Source organism: Cryptomeria japonica, chromosome 10 (assembly GCF_030272615.1).
Source record: "Cryptomeria japonica chromosome 10, Sugi_1.0, whole genome shotgun sequence".
NCBI lineage: Eukaryota > Viridiplantae > Streptophyta > Pinopsida > Cupressales > Cupressaceae > Cryptomeria > Cryptomeria japonica.
Window position 1 is genome coordinate 781,958,461 of NC_081414.1, and position 6,961 is coordinate 781,965,421.

Below are 6,961 nucleotides of genomic sequence, written 5' to 3' on the forward strand. Positions count from 1 at the left end.
CTCAATAATTGCTTTCACTTTAACAGGGTCCATCTTCAAACCATCAGTAGATATCACAAATCCAAAATAGACTAACTCTTCCTTCATGAAAGTGCACTTCTTAAGATTTATCAACAACTTCTCTTCTCTCAACCTCTTCAAAAATTTTCTCAAATACAACATGTTGGGTCTCAAATCAACAAATTGGATAAGTTCTAAGGAAATGCCAACTCCTATGACCAAACCCTCCAATTGACTTGGCCAACTTATAGAATGAACCTATTTGGTTACTAACTCTCTCACTTTAGGCTCTGTAGGACCTAGGCGGGTATATCTACTCACTAGTTGTTCCTTCAACTAATGCTTTTTATAGTAGATTTAGTGTCTTAATCTGATGTCTCCTAGTCTCAGTATGGCATAAGTTTCTTAAACAAACTGACTTCAGATGTTTTTATTGATCTATGTATCTTACAAAAGTATATATGTTACACTTTGGCTAAATTACCTACTATACCTACTCTATTAATCCTAATGCTTAAAAGTAAAGGGTAATTGGTATGGTTAAAGGGTTTGTTTACAAATGATCAGTGCCTTTCCTCTTATTTGGGCTACAGAGTCTTATATTTTTTCAAGACCTATTGTGTAAACTTATGAGACAGTTTTTAAACCCACCCCTTTTGGTAAGTCTGTTAGTTACTGTTTCTTATGAGCTCTATTTTGATGTTTATATTGTAAACTGCTTGAATGAGTTTAACCCTAACTTTAAGAGACCATCCAAGGAAGAATTACAAGGAACAATTACAATTCACAAGTCAATCCTTTTGATCCAAATCTACAATATGAAACACAAAACTTTACTAGAAGAACACAAATAACCTTATCTCCTTTAGATAATATCACAAGCAACTACCTTCTAAAAATATGTTAACTCTCAACACATATGAGAAAGAAAATGCAACTGGTTATGTTTGATAAAAATGTTTAAAAGTACAAAATTTTCCTCCACCTCTTTTCTCTTTACATTTTACATCACACATATATATGTGTTTGAATGGTTTTCATACCCCTTGGGTGAAAAGACACCCCCCTTTTAAATAAAAATAATTCCAAATCCCGAAATTGCCTTAGTTTATGTAATTAATTGTCACTTTACAAGTTGTTTAGGCATATTAGAGGTATTTTAAGGCTATTTTATGGGTATATAATGGATAAATGGTCTTTAAATGATGTAAATACCCCCTTTGGTGCTTCACACTCCATTTTTTATGCCCATTATTGTGTTTATGTTATGGTTTCATATTGTGCAACAAATATAAAATATATTACTTGTACCTATTCTATATATATATATATATATATGTATATATATATTTAGAATTTTTCTTGCTCCTTGTCTTGGAATTTGGAATTCTAAAAATTGCAAATTTTAGGGTTCCAATAGTGGCTCTGTCTGGGGATGGATGCCCCTTGTGGGCATAGCAAGAATTCAGATCTCTGGTAGAGCAAACCATGTGCCTAATTCATTGACCTGTTTTGGTGGCCTCAAGCCCAAAAACTAAACACCAATTCTTTCCTCTATCAAACATCTGATTCTCATCATGAAGTAGTATAAAAACTTTGAAATTAGTGATATCACCTGATTGGCAATTCCTGTCATAAGATACATTATCCATCCTTATTTTATAAGGATTCTTTATTTCACCTAGATTACCATTATCCCCTATTCCATAGGAAATGATATTTATACTTTTACAAAAGTTTTCTTCTTGTGGCATCTGCATATTCTTCATCTCTATTTTATTGGAATGCTGCATATTATCTAACTGGTACTTCTTTTCACCTTTTATTTTATCTCTATGTGATGTACCTTCCTTTTTTAACTCTCTTATTTTTGTGGTCCTTTTATCATGTGACTTAGTCATATTATTACCCATGTTGTCCTCACAAATGTTTGTATTGTCCATATTGTCTAAAAATTTTTCTTCTTCATCATATAAAGGATTTGAGAATACATGAAAATCCTTTTCACACATACCATAGCAGTAGGGAATATGATTTTCCTCTATCACTTCATCACATAAGGGGTTTTAAAATATTTGAAAGCCATTTTCAAATTTGCATACCTCCTCTTTATCAATTGTATCATCAAGGTACTCAGGTATGGATTCACTCTCCTCCTGACTGGTACAATATTCTTCATCAATGTTAGCAACAATTTCTTCAGGTTCTAACTTGTACTCACAAACATCATCAATTGCTTCTTCATCGAATGGGACTTCCAAAGGGATAACTGATTCTTCTATATAATCATCTTCATTTGCATCTCTTATGTTGATGTTACCCATCTCACACAAATCATGTATTTTTTTATTCAATTCTTCAAGAATTTAACATGCTGATTCCAAACTGTCAGACCCACATTCTCTCACGATCAATTTCTCTAGTATAGCTGAATTAGGTTGTGTATTATCAAGCATTTGGAAATAAGTCACCATTATTCTGCCAATAAATTTTTCTATAGATTCACCTTCCTTTCTTCTTATGTTGTAGATTGCATTGCCACAATCATAATCCAATTGAATCTGATTTTGGTATGGAGAACCAATTGAAGGGCTAGCGGCTGAAGTGTTGTCCTCGATTACACCGTAGAATTCTTCCATGAACCACCACTCAAGTTCTTCCCATGATGAGATACTTTGTGGGGGTAACAAGCTGAATGACTGCTCTGCAACATCCTCCAATGTTAGCACAAACCATTTCATGATCGTTTCTTCTGAGTAGATTCTAAAGGTCTCAATAAACCAATAAAATGATTTTAGATGCCCGATTGGTGATTCCCTTTCATCTCCATGGAACCTCAGTATACAGATCTTCAACTCACAAGGAAATGTATATGGATACTCAGGGATGTTACCAAAATCCAATGGCTTAAAACTTCTTGGAATATTCTTGCCTCTTTGTGGCTGTGGTTGCCACTGTGCATATTTTTCTGAAGATGCTTCTCCATAAAAATATGGATATTGAAACATACTGAATGCTATTGATCTTTTTCATTTAATTTTCCTTTTTACAGAGTCACCACCTCTTTCATAGAGGACATAAGTTATTTCTTTCTTCTGAGTTCTCTCCCCCAGCAGAGTCTTAATAATTCTTCCCCAGCAGAGTCGCCAATCTGTTGGGTCTCAAATCAACAGATTGGATAGGTTCTAAGGAAACGCCAACTCCTATGATCAAACCCTCCAATTGACCTGGCCAACTTATAGAGTGAACCTATTTGGTTACTAACTCTCTCACTTTAGGCTCTGCAGGACCTAGGCAGGTATACCTACTCACTAGTTGTTCCTTCAACTAATGCTTTTTATAGTAGATTTAGTGTCTTAATCTGATGTCTCCTAGTCTCAGAATGGCATAAGTTTCTTAAACAAACTGACTTCAAATGTTTGTATTGATCTATGTATCTTACAAAAGTATATATGTTACACTTTGGCTAAATTACCTACTATACCTACTCTATTAATCCTAATGCTTAAAAGTAAAGGGTAATTGGTATGGTTAAAGGGTTTGTTTACAAATGATCAGTGCCTTTCCTCTTATTTGGGCTACCGAGTCTTATATTTTTTCAAGACCTATTGTGTAAACTTATGAGACAGTTTTTAAACCCACCCCTTTTGGTAAGTCTGTCAGTTACTGTTTCTTATGAGCTCTATTTTGATGTTTATATTGTAAACCGCTTGAATGAGTTTAACCCTAACTATAAGAGACCATCTAAGGAAGAATTACAAGGAACAATTACAATTCACAAGTCAATCCTTTTGATCCAAATCTACAATATGAAAGACAAAACTTTACTAGAATAAAACAAATAACCTTATCTCCTTTAGATAATATCACAAGCAACTGCCTTCTGAAAATATGTTAACTCTCAACACATATGAGAAAGAAAATGCAACTTGTTATTTTTGATAAAAATGTTTAAAAGTACAAAATTTTCCTCCACCTCTTTTCTCTTTGCATTTTACATCACACATATATATGTGTTTGAATGGTTTTCATACCCCTTGGGTGAAAAGACACCCCCTTTTTAGCTAAAAATAATTCCAAATCCCGAAATTGCCTTAGTTTATGTAATTAATTGTCACTTTACAAGTTGTTTAGGCATATTAGAGGTATTTTAAGGCTATTTTATGGGTCTATAATGGATAAATGGTCTTTAAATGATGTAAATACCCCCTTTGGTGCTTCACACTCCATTTTTTATGCCCATTATTGTGTTTATGTTATGGTTTCATATTGTGCAACAAACATAAAATATATTACTTGTACCTATTCAATATATATATATATATGTATATATATATTTACAATTTTTCTTGCTCGTCTTGGAATTTGGAATTCTAAAAATTGCAAATTTTAGGGTTCCAGCACAACAAATGCTCTGCTTTTATCTTATTGAAAATCTTACTAAAAATCAGAATGTCATCCAAATACACAATAATAAACTTACCCAAGAATTTATTTAATGCCTCATTCATTAACCTCATGAAAGTACTAGGTGCATTAGTTAACCAAAAGGCATCATCAACCATTCATATAGTCCTTCATTTGTCTTCAATGTTATCTTCCACTCATCTCCTTCTCTGATTCTAATATGATGATATCCACTCTTCAAATCTATCTTTCTAAAGTATCTTGCTCCAATAAAACACTCCATTATGTCATCCATCCTAGGAAAAGGAAATTGGTATTTCACTATGATCTTGTTTATTTCTCTAGAATCGGTACACATTGTCCATTCTCCATTCTTCTTAAGTGCTAACATTGTTGTTGCTGCTCAAGGGCTCAAAGTTTCTTTGATCAAACCTTTATTTAAGAACTCTTTCACTTGTCTATTCAACTCTTCATTCTCTGTCGATTTCAACCGATGTGCAGCTTTATTTGGCAAACTAGCTTCGGGAATCAAATCCATGAAATGGCTGATACTTCTTATCAGTGGTAATCCATTAGACACATTATCTGAAATGATGTCATCATATTTTGTCAACAATTCCTTTACCTCCTATGGTTATTCTTCTTCTAGTTCTGGTCTCTCCGTCGTCTTAGGAACTAAGGCAAAACATACATTCTCATGTCTCATTCCATCCACCAAATAGATTCTAGCATTCATACTATCCTCGCTCTTTAAGGGTTCCTCCAAAGGTAACAAGGTTTGCTTCATTCCATTTTCCATAATGATGTATATGTTCTTCCTCCCATCATGTATTGCTTGTTTACCAAAATGCCAAGGTCTACCCAACAAAAGGTGACAAATTTTCATAGGCATAATATCACACAAAATTTCATCATGATAATTCCCAATTTTCAACTTTACCAAATATTTCTCTTACCAACAACTTATATTCATCCTGAATCAATGCTATCTTATAAGGCTTAGGGTGTTTTAATATTTCCAAGTTTAACTTATTCACCATCTCTTTTGAAACAAGATTGTCGGAACTACCACTCTCAATAACAACTTTATAGCACTTTCCAGATACCTTACATGTGGTCTTGAACAAATTTCTCCTTTGCAAGGGCTCCTCATCTTCTCCGATATGGCACAAAACTCTCCTCATCATCAACAGTTCTCCATCTTCCAGATTGTTAGCTGATCTGGTGGGGTTTTCTTCCACCACAACTACTCTTCTAGTATTCTCATTCTTCTTACATGTTAGGATTCCCAAACATACTAAGAGGGGGGGTGAATTAGTATCTAACCGGTTAACAGATTTTCTGATCTTATTAAACAAATTGCATTCCAAAATAGTGTACCGATAAACAAGAATTAATGCAGTAAATAAGAACAATAACCACAACATAGAAAGCACACCATAACACAAGATTTTTAATGAGGAAACCTAGTGTGGGAAAAACCTCGGTTGGATTTGTGACCCACAATATTCACTCATTGGCCAATAAATGAATATTACTTACAATAAGGGCATGCACATGTAGGAAGGCCAACTACCTAAAGCTCACTTCTTAATTACAAAAAGGAAGTCTCGCTGACTTACAAAATGGATTATGGAAATCCAATATAATGTACTGCTTTAGTTTAGCATCTACTATGCCAGGTTCAGTACCGGTTTAAGCTCACATAATAACCATAAACCTTACTCCAAAATATGCCTTTACATTCACATGTTACTTCTGCAATTATCTTCCCATGTTTGCATCTATCTACATGACCTTATACATAAATGATCTACAAGATATCATCCTTATATATGAGTTCTATTACAATTCGCCTTGTCGGCTTACAAAAAGATATTACTATTAAATACAAAATGCAATAAACAAAATCCTGTCAGCTGGGGTGTCGGTAATCATCTTTGTCACTACCGGCAAACTATCTATCGGTGTAGAGTGTTGGTGTTGGTGCTATAAGATTGTAAGGTTTCCATCAATGACAATACCTTCAATCACCTACAATTTCTCATTGGAGTGTGCAATGCCAACAATCTCCCCCTTTGGTATTGATGGCAATACCCATGAGAAAAATTCAAAATTGTATCCAAAAATTGAAGTCCAAAAATTCTGCCAAAAACTCTACCAGATGTGTGCTCCCCCTGAGCAGATGATCTCTTCTGTCATTGTTTTTCTCATCCCAACTACTCCCCCTTTGGCATCAATGACAAAAGTTGTCAAAAATGTCAACTGAGTGTAGTTCTTAGTTGGATCCCTGTAACTGGTTGGTTACAATTGGAAATAGATCTGCCAGTACAAAATTGAAGCTATTAGTGAGCCTTTCACTATCTTTTAGTGTTGCTTCTGTCCTTTGTATTATACCGGTGAGTATGTGCATTTTCTCTTCTGGTGTCTTCAGTCCAGGAACAAGTGCCTCTAATATCTCTTTTCTCAAAGAGACAAGGATGTCAAGTTTCAAACCAAGTTTGCATTTTAGTTCCTTAGCCTTGAACTTTATTCTTTCCTTTTCCTTCTCCAA